General features: G+C 53.9%; 2 long non-coding RNA genes across 4 annotated transcripts; one reads left to right on the forward strand and one right to left on the reverse strand.

Annotated features, from left to right (window-relative positions):
* The first annotated feature begins 2598 nt into the window (after positions 1 to 2598).
* On the forward strand, positions 2599 to 5894 carry LOC115032544 (uncharacterized). 2 transcript variants are annotated; one of them, XR_015044906.1, is made up of 2 exons: positions 2599 to 4076; positions 4836 to 5894. It is a non-coding gene; the product is annotated as an uncharacterized LOC115032544 (long non-coding RNA). The 2 variants fall into 2 exon arrangements; XR_003838196.2 differs by having other exon boundaries at positions 4861 to 5894.
* On the reverse strand, positions 4125 to 7632 carry LOC115032543 (uncharacterized). Of its 2 annotated transcripts, none has more exons than XR_015044907.1 (2): positions 7368 to 7632; positions 4125 to 7241 (listed from the first exon to the last, which is right to left on the reverse strand). It is a non-coding gene; the product is annotated as an uncharacterized LOC115032543 (long non-coding RNA). The 2 variants fall into 2 exon arrangements; XR_003838195.2 differs by having other exon boundaries at positions 4125 to 7244.
* Positions 7633 to 11551: the final 3919 nt, after the last annotated feature.

Raw genomic sequence — 11551 nt, forward strand, 5'->3', positions numbered from 1 at the left:
ATAATAAGGCTGACCTCGCTAGCACATTTCAAACTTTATCCACTTCGCATCTGGTAACAATCCCATGTGCCAGAGGGAGCCATTTTGCCAAACCCAAAGTCGGGAGGACGGGCAGGGCTCCTTACACTTGTAGTAAAGAAGTAGACATGAGCTGGGCGGTGGTGGCACATGCCTTTAATCCCAGCACTCGGGAGGCAGAGGCAGGCTGATTTCTGAGTTCGAGGCCAGCCTGGTCTACAGAGTGAGTTCTAGGACAGCCAGGGCTACAGAGAAACCCTGTCTCAGAAAACAAAACAAAACAAAAACAAAAAAGAAGTAGATATGAAATCAAGAACTAGGCTCAGATATTTAAGATAAATTTAAACTAAATTAACTAAGTTTAATTGCCTGAACACACATTCTCTGGTAATAGACAGCACAAGCCAAATCCAAGATTTCTTGTGAGAAGAATGGCCAGGGTCCTTCAACTTCTGCAGAGGTCAGAAGAGGACACCAGATTCTCCTGGGACTGGAGTTACAGGCAGTTGTGAATCATGATGTAGCTACTGAGTCGCTAAGAGCATTGACTGCTCTTCCAGAGTTCCTGAGTTCAATTCCCAGCAATGGGGTCTGATGTCCTCTTCTGGTGTGTCTGAAGAGAGCAATGGTGCACTCCTATACAATGTAACTACTGAGACTCAACCCCAGGTCCTCTGCAAGTGCAGACAAGTGCTCTTAATCACAGAGCCAACTCTGCAGCCAGGGTCAGTGGTTCTAACTTGTGCTGCTCTGTAAGGTTCAGTGTTCCCATCCAGTAGTCCAGTCTCTATGCACTGGGCCTCCTGTGCTGCTGAGAGCCTCAGTGGAGGCTCTAAGGCCAAGAGAACTCCTTCTTCACATCTGACTCTCCAGGGCATCTGCTTAGTTTCAGTCCAATAAGCACAGCCCAGGAAGAGATTGTCTCCACAGACTCCCACCCATCACCCTGACAGAGATCCCAGAATTCCACAGTTTCCTCTGAGAGGCTCTCCTTGGAGCCCTCCTGCCGGCCAGCAGTTTCCCTCCCATGTTCCCTCTTGCAGGAGCAGTGCCCCGACTTGTCTCCCAGGCACTCTTGTTGTTCTCTGGTTGTAATGGATTTTAAAACTTTTCTATCATTTCTAGGGCTTGAGGGTGGGAAGAGAGGCTATTAGGAATTATCTTGACCACTATCTTGATTCAATCCCTCTTGGACTCAAAAAAAAAAAAAATCAGTTTGTGTCCACCCTGGGGTGCTTAATCCCTGGGAGCTGAACTTCAAGGTCGATTTGATCACCACGTCTGTGGTTTGCAACCATAGCTGGACAAGTCCTAGATCCTGAGTGCTGCGACCTGCCCTTCAGTTAGCTACAGGCCCTCTCAGGATCCCTGGATTTCTGAAAAGAGGAATTTCAAAACAGAGCCATAAAGGTGGCTGAGTACTGCCTTCAGCAACAGGGAATTGGATGTTGGCTTCTGTGACAACCGAGTGGGAGATGCTGGGATTGATAATGCTCAGGTGGAGCCCTGCAAATCCAGGGTTGTAATGTACCTCATTTACCTCCAGGGCTCATTTTACCATCGGAGGCACCAGATTACAGCCCCTACATCAGGTGGCTGTTTTCCTTTTCTTCTTGGTTTGCAGATTTCACTTGGAGCTAAGATGCAGAAAGGGAGAAAAGGTTGGGAAACACTTCCAGGTCTGAGACCAGGACACCGTCTTGTCCTGGTCTCAGACCTGGACAGCTGCCTGCTCCTGTAGGTATGGCTTGGCTCTTGTTTGTCTCCTTGCACTTGCTGCCCTGGCGTGGCTTGGGGCACACTTGAGATGTATCCTTCCCTGTCTGTCTGGGGCAAGCCAGCAACAAAGCTCTCTGGCCGTGGTCCACTTGGGCCTGAATCTTTTTCATCACTCGATATTTCTCCGCTCAGAAAGCAAATGAGTCGCTGCCCACTAAGGTAGTCCTGGGGCAGCGGCCCCCAATCCTGTAGTCCTTCCTGAGAGGGCTATGCACCTCTGCCCCTGAACTCACTGAACATCACATTATTACCACTCGATCTCAGAGCACCTTCCTGACTTCCGGGGATGTTGCACACCCTGAATTTCAAAGTTCAAGGCACTGCGTGTCCCGGGTGCAAGGGGCCATTCTAAAATCAAGTCCCCAGGGGCTTCTGGACTGACTTGCCCCTCCCCAGAGTCCCGATGTGATTCCCTTACACTTCCTTCCGGATTTGGGGGCATCTTTCCATTTAGTGGAAAGGAATCCAAAATTTGTAATTCCACGGCGGAGCCAGCTCGAAGCTGCAGACACTCAGCCTCAGAGCCCAGATCCTGAAAAGCTTACCAGTTTACGGTATCTTCTCGGGGAAATAGAGCCTCCTCTTCGGCCACACCTCCTGGATCATCTATTGGCCAACCTGAGCACCGCCCACGCGATGCCATTGGTTTGCACCGGCTGCCCAGACAAAGGGAGCGGCCGCTCGGGAGGCGATGGGGCGGGGCTAGGCGGGGGCGCTGGGACAGGCGGGGACGCTGCCCTCGTGGAGGCGGGGCGGGGGCCTCCACGTGGGTGGGGCTGGGCGCCCTCCCCACCCCCACGAGGGCCGCGGCCGTGGGGCGCTGGTAGCTCTCCCGCCCCTCCGCCCTGCACCCCTCCCGCCCTAGGGCTCTTTCCTGGACTGCGGCTGCAGCCTTCTCTTCCCGGAGGGCTCAGAGTTCGTCCCCTTTTCGCGATTGGGAACGTGGACACGCCGGAGCGTGGATGCAGAAGGCCGCGCGGGAGCAGGGAGCTGGTGCGCAAGCCGCAGCCCAGCGTCCAGGCCGCACCACTCTCTGCTGATCCAAAGGACTACGGAAACCCTGCGCGCCGACGGTGGCCTGGGAGTTGGCGCGGGCCCTGGCGCTAAAAAACGGATCCCATTTCCAGAAAGGCGGGCCGGGTATCCCGCTCCTGCCTCCTGGAGAATTAGCTCGGCGGAAGTCGACCAGCCGGGTAGGGAGGGAAGGATGGAGGGACAGGCCTAGGGTCGACCAGCCGGGTAGAGAGTAGTTTCTGGGAGCTCCCTTGCCTACGGAGGGCCGGCGAGGCTGCCCTCAGAGCGCCGCCAGGTACGTGCTTTTTCCTTGTTTCCCGCGCGCCCAGAGCACACTGGGGAGGGAAGGAATAAAAACCCAGCTGGTGTGTAGGAGATTTTCGCACCAAACGTGTCTTTCTGAGGGGTCCTGGGACGGTAGCCGAACTCGGGGTAGCCCCCTGAGTTGTATTCTGGAATCCCTACTGGGCTCTCCACCACCCGCTGGACGGGGCTTGGAGCCAGTCCCTGTGGAAATGGGCGTCGCTTTCTTCGGAGGCCCACGAAATTCATCCAGGACGCTGTGGGTACTACAGCAAGATGGCTCTGTTTCGAAGTGGTTCGTTCATACAGTTAGCCCCCAACCCGGAAACCTAGAATTCTCGTTTTCTGAGCCGGGATGTTTACTTTAGGGAAACCTGGGCTTGGCTTCTGCTGCGCGCCGGGTGTCTAGGAACGAATCCCTCCTGGATCCGGGAACCCCAGATTTGCGGGGTTAAGGAGATACCCTCAGAGTTGTGGTTTTTTGTTGGTGGTGGTTTGTTATTTTTCAGCATCAGAAGAGCCTGGTAGCTGAACTGGAGCGGGCCCCGTCCCCTCCCCCATACCCACTTCAAACAAAAGAGCTCCTCCGAGAATATTTTTTAAGGGGAAAGCGCTTCTGAATGTGGACCCGCAGTTCTCCCCGCCCCCCGTTCCTAGGAAGGACCAGGGTTTTATACGTGTGTTTAAAACAAAGGCGAAGCTAGACGCGAGTTGCCGGAAAAGGGCCGCTTTTATTTTAAAGTTCTTGAAGAATTCACTTTCTTTTCTCCCAAGTTAGCTGCAGCTGAGCCAGAAGCGTCCCCACTGTCTTACCCGATAGTGGGATTTTACACGGTGTCGGCTAAGGGTGGCTTTGTGAGAAGACCATTTCAGAAGAAGAAACGGGGCTCTGGCTGGTGGGGTAGAAACCCCTATGGAATGAAAAGTACTCCCAGTCTCTTTGAGGAAGATTGCAAAGTAAGGTGGGTTGTTTTTCTTTTGTCCCATCCTTCCCACCCCTTAAATTAGGAAAAAGAAAAAAAAAAAGGCCCCCAAGCGTGCAGCACCAGGTGGACGTTTGGAAGCTGCGAGTGGAATCTCGTTTAAAAATTTCCGACCCCACGCACACCAAGTATCTATCTTCGTCGTAGTTTGGGTGAGGAAGAATGTGACTTCCCTACCCAGAGTTTGGTTGAGCACGGATCCCGCCGTGGAGAGAGGGGTCCCGGCGCGGGTGGGGCGGGGGAAGGTCCCTCTTTCTGGGAAAAAGCGATTGTGGCCACCTTCCAGAGTCCCGGGCGAATTCGCTATGCGTGTCTGTCTGCCCGCGCGGCGCTTGGTGGGTAGTCCCGCTTCCACCAAAACTCTGCGTTTCCTTTCTCTCAAAATAAAACTCAACAAGCCATAAAGCTTCCGACGCCGGTGGAGAAGGCGCCGCGGATTTATGGCCCCTGAATTCCCTACTCTCTAATTATCCTTGTTTTTACTTGACTTATGGGTAGTGACCAATAAAATCATTTTCCATTTTGGATTTTTTTTTTTTCTCTCTGGCTAACATGAAAAATTCAAGTTGCGCCCTTCTCTCACCCGCTTGGACAGACCTTTTTTCTGAACGGGGTTGGGGGTGGGAATAAAAGAACCCTGCCTCCATCTGCCTCTACCAAGGGCTGCCCTGTCTCCCCATTCCCCGATTAATTGCATTTAGGGGAGAGCTGCCTCCACCCCTTCTCCCTCCACTCTAGGCCCTTTCTGCGGATCTTTCCCTAGAAACCCCGCTGGGCTCCGGCTCTGAACAGCACCGGAGGACTGCAACGCCCACCCAGGCCCTGCTGCGGGTCTCCCGTGGCCTCAGCTCCTGTCTGGTCACCTCCCTCGGCCTCCCGGAACGCTCACAGGAGCTCGAGCCTTTGGACGTTCTAGGGGTTCCAACTTTATGTGGGGATCCCCGGACCGCCAGTGCCTGCCTCCCCATCCCCCATCCTCATCCCTTTGTTCGCCTCTCCGGACACTGAGTTGAAGGCAGGGAAAAAAAATAATTAGATGGAAATCAAAGATTAGACGGGGTGCGCTGGCCGCCAGGGCGAAGCCGACCCAACACTCCGCCGGCGCCTCATAAATCTTTTTCGCAGGCCTGACAAAAGCCACGTCCTCCAGTTCCCTGGGAATCTAGAAACTTATCGATCTCCTCGACGTCCCCCAGACACCCCTCTTTGGGATCGAGGACGGAGAGTCCTTGGTGACCCCCCACTTATGTACAGCCCAGGACGTCCCAGCCCAATCCCGGAGTTAATTAATTTTCAGAAATGGAAGAAGGTGTCAGAGGGAGAGATACCGACATGGGCCCAACCCCCTCCCAGGAAGGGCAGCAAATATCCACAACCCGTTTGTAAAACCAAAGAAATGTTAGGGTGCCACGTTTCCCTTGCTCCAGCTGCCTGGAAGGATGTTTTCTGAGAAGGGTGAGGGGCAGCTTAACCCCTCCTTGGCGACTCCTTTGTCTGCTCCAGCCATTTCTAGAACCAGCGGGGCGCCTGGGACTGGGGCGCAGAAGCCAGGCTCCCAGGCGCCGGTCCCGCAGGTGTGACACACGCACGCTGCTGTTGTGGGTCCGAGCCACGGGTGTGTGCGGTCCACGTGCGATCTACCCGGGATTGCACCTGAGAGCCCTCCACCGGAACAGTTGAGAACTTGCGGAGTCGTGGTGCATTTAGAGTTTTAAAAAACTTGAATTAATTGGGGGAGTAGAGTGCTTCCCGACGCGAATGGAGGTGTCTTAAAAATTATATCCCATTGTTGAACCAGTTGTTTCCGACCTTAGGTATTAAAGAAATGTTGCCACATTTAATTTTGGTTGCCTTGAGATAGAGAGGGGAGCCCAACATTTTGCAGTAATTTGATAAGCCTTCAAGTAGCAAATCCGAAAGGGAGGCTGGCGGCCCAGGTATAGTTTCTTTATAACCTGAATTTACAATGAAAGCATTCTCCTTTATGGATATAATAGATTAGATTTCACAACTTAATTCTCTGCAATGGCTCCGTTTAAGGGAGCTCCGGCTGATTTTATTACGCCAAGCCAAATTGGATGCTTGTGGTCTTAACGAAAAATGATTGTGACATAAAATATATAATTTTAAAGTAAAAAACCAACGGGTTCGACCCTGTTCCCTCCCCCTTCCCCCTTTCTCCTAACCCCTGCTCCTTATTCCCCAGTTTGGGAAATAGGGGAATCATGGCTGTTGGTTGGTTTCTGCCTGGAAGTTTAGGCGACCTGGGCGGTGGATTGGCGGCCTGGAGGGCCAGGCCAGACCCTCCCATCTGGTAGTCGAGAATATGAACACTCCCAACACAGTTCAGGGAATCTCCGGGTACTCTTGCCCACGCTGGTGACTTAAAAGCCTCCCCAGGCTGGCTTGGAGCGCCAAGGAAGCATGCTCTGAGCCGCGGCGCGCGCTGTCTCAGGGAGTCTTCTTTCCAGTCTGCGTGGAGTGAAGCGTCTGTCCTCTCCTCCCAAGGCCACCACCAAGGCTCTGTAGGCGGCGGTGCCCAGAGCTGGCCCCGGACGACTCCATGTGCCGCACCCGAGCTGTATTCAGCAAGTGTGGTCGGTGGGGACTGGGCGGCGGCGCGAGCAGCTCTCCAGCCCAGCCATCCCGCCCCTGAGCGCCAGGAGCCAGCCCTACAAGCCGCAGCCGACAAGGACAAGGGTCTTTGGGCTCCAGCCGACCTGGCCTGCCAGCGCCTGCGGCCCACTCTGCCGTCACTTCTCATTAAGGTCGGGCTATGTTCTCCTGACAGCGCCCCTCATTTCAGAGTGCTTTGTTGGAGACTGATTTAGCCCCCCAGAAGCTCGGGGCAGCCAGCAGCCCGAGTGAGGTCCGCTGATGGCCCCAGGCGACTGCGGGCCGCCCCAGACTCCCTGCTGAGACCTCTAGAGCTAGGTCTGGTTTGCTGGACTCTCAGTGGATGCAGAGGCAGCCTGGGTGCCTCCCGGTTCCCACAGGCCTCGACCCCCGCGCTCCAAGGACGCGTGCGTGCTGGTGCGTGGCCCACAGGCTGCGGGGGCATACCTTAAATTAAATCTTTGCAGCGCCTGACCTTGTTTTTTCCTGGGGCGATAACGGCAGCAGCTGTTTTTTCCAGAATTCCTGCTGCTGGGGGAGGAGCATTATTATTATTATTTGGGGTTGTCACTGCCTCCTGGAAACCTTCCATGGTTTCAGAAAGTGCAACAATAGCCCAGCAGATTTCTAGAGGAAGCCCCATCCCCTGCTTACTCCAGGGACCACAATATCCTCTGACTGAAGCTGGAGCCACCCCTACCCGGATCTGTCTGTTTCTTGGCCTTTAGACCCCAGTCAGGGTCCTAAGTCCACTTTGCCCCACTCTGCCTGCTGGCCTCTGGCCACTCCTCGGTTAAAGCTCTCAATGGAGAAAATGGGTTAAAGTTAGGTGTTCCTCCAGCATCCGCGGGGGCATCCTAACTATGCCTGCTCCACGTGGTCCCGGCTCCAGCCCTGCTTTCAGATATCTCTTTCCAGCCTAAGGGAGGTGCCTAGAACTGGGAAGAGCTGGGCCTGTTTGTTTCAGGGGTCAGGGTTAGTTCTGAAGCAGTTAAAGATTAAGAGACCTGGGGGGGGGGGAGGGGAAGAGGGCCTTCCAGGGACTCTGGCTGAGTTTTTGTCCTTCTTAGGGCCCCTCCCTGAGAAGCCTGGCCTCTGCCTACAGTTCACCAATGTCACTGACCCTACCCTCATTTGGAGTGTTGAGCGGTGGGTCCAAGAGGACAGTTGCTGGCTCCTTGTCTATTGAGGGAGACTGGCAGCCCAGGTTACTATCCACAGTCAGAATTCCCAGCCTCTGGCTCAGTGTAGCCCTGGAAACTCCAGCATGTCCATAGTGTGGAGAAAGGCCTTGGTCCTCCTCGATACTTCCCGAGTGAGACAAGAAACCCGGGAGAGTGGCAGGGATCCTGGAAGCCTGACCAGCTGACTGACTGACTGGCCTTCTGGGTAGGGAGTGTGTGCAATCCTCACAGCCAAACCCAGGCCTCCTTCTCTGCCTTCTTTCCTGCACAGTCCAGTGTGGTCAGGATGGGGAAGCTATCTTCCCATAGCAGCAGAGTCCTCTTTGTGTCCCAAGTCCCCAGAATTCCTTTGACCTGATCCTCCATCTGTATGCCTGCGGAATCACCAACAGCGGGTGTCTTGTCATGCCCATGAACTTATTTACAATTCCGTTTCGCCAGGTTTGTAGTGGACAGGGGAGTCAATTTTGCTAGAGACGCTGTAGAAGGCTTGGACAGGCATTATACTTCACAAACCGCCCTTGTGTGGTAACAAAAAGATAAAATGCCCTCGGTTTGCAATTTAAAGCCACAGCTCCAGCTTTGGGTGTAGGGAGTCTTTGGAGCTCGGTGGTAGCAACCAGCGACCAGCGGTCAAGAGACCAGAGTAGCAGGATGGACCTTGGATGCTGGGGCGTCCCTTCCCTTAGGCAGCTCGAGAGGAGATTACTGTGAACTGACTGCCTTTAAAAAAAAAAAAAAAAAAAGCAAGGCCTTTCAGGGGCCTTATTCTCCAGTTTGCCCTGCAAGCCTGGGGTAGCATTCCTGAGCCAGGCATCCGGAAGACAGCTGGGGAAGACAGCGCCTAACAGATATTCAGGCTGTGGGTAAGGTGACTCGCCTTTCTCCACTCTACCGGCTGCTGGGCCGGTCCCTCAGTTCAGAAGTAGTCGGACAGCTCTCTTTCTCTTCCCCCCAACACACACACAGTAAGAGATCTGTCTTGGGTCTGACCAGGTAATAGCAACAGCACCCTGCCCTGAGATTCCCTTCTTGTCTAGATTGGCTTCTTGATTCTTCTAGTCTCCCAGAGATGGCAGTGTCTCCGTGGGAGGCTTTTGCCCCGCCAGGATGCCACATGCATTTCTGGAACTTAGGAACCCATATGGCCTCTGCAGGTGTCTGCCTGGTCTTCTCACTCTCAGCACACACTCTGTCTGGGCTTCTCCCTGGATCTGTTAGGAAGGAAGTAAAACCCTTTGACCCCACCCCAACCACACACAGACCCAGATGAGCCCTAACAGCAGCAACATTTAAACTCCAGTCACAAAGCCAAAGCAAACTGCCCCCTCGCACCCCCCTCAGCAGGTTAGAGAGGTGGGAGCCACCCAGAAGAGCCTAGCCCAGCATTAGATATGCTAGGTGTGCACAGAAGAACTGGAGAAAATGGAGCTGGGGACTATTGGGTGGGACACCCTTCCAGGCCTGAAGCATCCTGCCATGGAGGTTATAACACAGCATCTTAGCCGCCGCTCGTTCCAGTATTATAGACTCAGCACCAGACCTATCTGTAGAACCATCCCAGCCAGGGTGCCCATCCCAATGTCTCCCTACCTGGCCCTCCCCCTCCACATCTGCAGAATATCACAGAGCCCTGAAGGAGCAGGACCAAGGCAGCCTGGCCCTTCTCAGTCTGTCTGTGAGCAGGAGCAGCCTCCTGGCTGGTGGCCTTGGCCTTGTCTGACCTTCCATGCTCCCAAGGATGAATCCTCCACCTGCTCCCCCTCCCCCAGGGGCTGGACTGGGCCTCTGCCTCCTTTTCCCTTCCACTCTGGGAGTCTTGGTGTGCTAAGTTAATTGGCAAACTTTCCCAGAAGTAAACTTGAGGGATGAAAATTAATAATTTTCCTGGTGTTGTACTCATTGCTAATCAGGCCAGCTGGGGGGAGGGGGCCTAAGTGTCTGAGAGGACCCTGGAAAAGCCATTAATATGAAGGAGATCTTCCAGCGGGGAGGAGTCCCCTGTGCAATTTAGCAGTTCTGCAGCTCCAATGCTAGGCACAGTGACATTGGGGGCGGGGGGGGCTGGAGTGCTTGGGAAGGAGTCCAGCCATCTCTGCCCCAAGGCCAGGCAGCCTGCTCCGTGGCCATGTGATCTGGGTCAGCAGGCCATCTTGCGTACTTTCAGTGGAATCTCTCACTGACCCAGGAAAGCTACTCATTACCACCAGCAAGATAAGAAAGGGGGAAGCCTGACAAAACCCCAGGCTTGGGAGGGCTGGGCCCCAGAGAAGGAGCTTGAGGAGAGCCAAGAATAAGGCCACCCACACCCTACCCTAGCCCTCCTTCCTGAGACAGGTGTCCTGCAGGAAGTGCAGCCCCAGAGAGATTTTGGGATCTATCCCTGACACATTAGTGCCCACTGGGCCTCTCAGTGTAGCCAACAGAGACCAGGTTGTGTATAAACCTCAGGTGGCCACCTCTCAGTGCTCTTGGGAGCCACAGCTCTGAGTCCCCAACATAGGTTTGCTGTCAGCTGCTTTGCCAGCTCTGGGATGCACCTTTATATCCTCGGGGACAGTTTCTTAGGGACAGTCTAGACTTCAAAACACAGGAGTGGACATGAAAGGACCTAAATAGTTTTGACTCAGGAGGTCCAAGAGCTGCCCAAGAAGACCTAGAATGGACTATAGGCCAGCACAGGGGAGCAGGGGAGGAGAGACTCACTCGCGTGCACACACACACACACACACACACACACACACACACACACACTGTTCTCTGTTAGTGGAGTGAAGGGTGGATGCATGGATGGATGAATGAAGGATTACTGATGGAGGGTTTCTGAGGCCTGAAGATGGCCTGCTCGCCTCCTGACAGGCTGCTCTGCTTGCTGCCAGCCGAGCTGCTCTCCAGGCCCCATCTGGAACTCTCCCAGAGAGCAGAGTTAACCTTTAGGGGACAGACAGTGGCAAACCTCAGGCATGTGAGTAGCCCGGGTGCAGCCTCCCATTGGCAAATGTGGCCCTGGAGGAGCTGGGTCATGCTCATGGAGGCAGGAAGGAAGATTGCATCAGGTGTGGCTAGAGGCTTGCCCTCTGGTTTGCAGCCTCAGCCATGAACAGGCAGTCTCAAGCCTTCCTGGAATCAGCTGGGTTTGTGGCAGCCCAGAGTGTCAGCTTTCTGGAGAGTGCCAGGCCTGTGTCCCTCAGCCACCGGGATACAGATGTGAAGGAAGAGAAAGCTGTCATTGAGGAGTGGCTGGTTTCATACATCCATATCAACAGAACTTAGGGCCCTGTGGCTGTTCTGCTACAGAGACACATCACTGTATATAAATACAGAGTAGGTCAGTTATTTGGCCAAGGTCACACAGTAGGATTTGAAATAGGTCTGTCCGACTGAGAAATGCAGTCTTTTGCATGATACAATCTTAAAGATTAGAGTCATCATTACACCTGACATGTCTCTTATTAAAAAAAAAAAAAAAAGCTGGGGCTAGAGAGATGTCTCAGTGGCTAAGAGCACTAACTGCTCTTCCGGAGGTCCTGAGTTCAATGTCCAGCAACCACATGGTGGCTCACAACCATTCGTAATGAGATCTGACGCCCTCTTCTGGTGTGCCTGAAGACAGCTACAGGGTACTTAGATATAATAATAAATAAAATCTTTGGG

The sequence above is a fragment of the Mus caroli genome, unplaced genomic scaffold, assembly GCF_978045245.1.
Source record: "Mus caroli unplaced genomic scaffold, Mus_caroli_1 scaffold_13, whole genome shotgun sequence".
In the NCBI taxonomy this organism is placed as follows: Eukaryota; Metazoa; Chordata; class Mammalia; order Rodentia; family Muridae; genus Mus; species Mus caroli.